The sequence below is a fragment of the Arachis ipaensis genome, chromosome B01 (genome assembly GCF_000816755.2).
Source record: "Arachis ipaensis cultivar K30076 chromosome B01, Araip1.1, whole genome shotgun sequence".
In the NCBI taxonomy this organism is placed as follows: Eukaryota; Viridiplantae; Streptophyta; class Magnoliopsida; order Fabales; family Fabaceae; genus Arachis; species Arachis ipaensis.
In genome coordinates this window covers 134299578-134300801 of record NC_029785.2, presented here as the reverse complement: position 1 = coordinate 134300801, position 1224 = coordinate 134299578, and the positions used below count along the sequence as shown (strand labels likewise).

The following is a 1224-nucleotide window of genomic DNA, read 5'->3' as shown; positions in this document are numbered from 1 at the left end:
CAAATTATTTTAGACAAGTCACCAAAAAAATTTAATTAGATCAATTAGATCAAGCTGGCCTATTCGATTTTAAAATCTATGATTACAACACAAATTAACCACATTATTAGTTGTGGACTTGTGGTCTTGTTTCAAATTTCAAATGTGTCTCTCCTAATCGATCTAAGCTAGGTATTCAAATTCTTGTTTATTGTCAAATTATTTTAGACAAGTCACCAAAAAAATTATTTTAGACTAATTAGATCAAGCTGGCCTATTCGATTTTAAAATCTATGATTACAACACAAATTAACCACATTATTAGTTGTGGACTTGTGGTCTTGTTTCAAATTTCAAATGTGTCTCTCCTAATCGATCTAAGCTAGGTAGAATAACGATTCAAATTCTCTAAACATCGAGTATTTTGGGATTTTAATTATATTTCTAAGTATGAAAATAGTGGTAAAAAACTAAAAATTGAAAAGAGTGATACTAACACATATTTTAAATATTAATTTTTGTTTTATACGCAATCAATTTCAAAATGTATATGCAATTGGATATATCCGGTGGCATTCCAATTAATTAAGCAGTTAGTATAGTGTATGGAAATAAAATAGAAAAATATGCAAGTAAAAGTCATCGGGCTTAGTCTATGGGGATATATTGGAACAAACTATGAACGAGATATGTATAAAGAGAGGAGTTAGGAGAAATTATTATTGGCCCTTATGGCATCCAAGGGTCATGATAACTGATTAGTCAATCAGTTAATTAGGAATTGACAAAGAGTCAATGATGCCACTTTCCTACGCCATATCATCATATTGCAGTTGCAATGCAAAGCCTCTGGATGATGGCCCCCCAAATTTTCATATACATTCAGTTTATTAGTCTTCTAATTTTTTATGAAATTTTATTTTATATTTAGTTTATTTTTTCTTTTGTCCCTTGGGTTATGAGTTACAAAATGAACATTATCCATATTCAGAATAATCATCCGGGTACTAGGGATAATAAACATCTCATGTTATAAAATCACTCATTCCAAAAACTTAAATGGGTTCACCAAAGATCAAACTCTTGACCTTTCGAATCTAAAACTCTAATACTATGTCATGATACCATTCATCCCAAAGACTTATGCTGATGGAAAAAGATAACACTAATGGTTATATCTCTAATACTCTCTAAATTTTCATTATCCGCATTGTACAAATATTTCATTGATTCTCCATACTTTCT

The 1224-nt window shown here is 29.8% G+C and overlaps 1 long non-coding RNA gene across 1 annotated transcript; it reads left to right on the top strand.

Annotated features, from left to right (window-relative positions):
* On the top strand, positions 49 to 902 carry LOC110264230. Its single transcript, XR_002349986.1, has 2 exons — positions 49 to 171; positions 366 to 902. It is a non-coding gene; the product is annotated as an uncharacterized LOC110264230 (long non-coding RNA).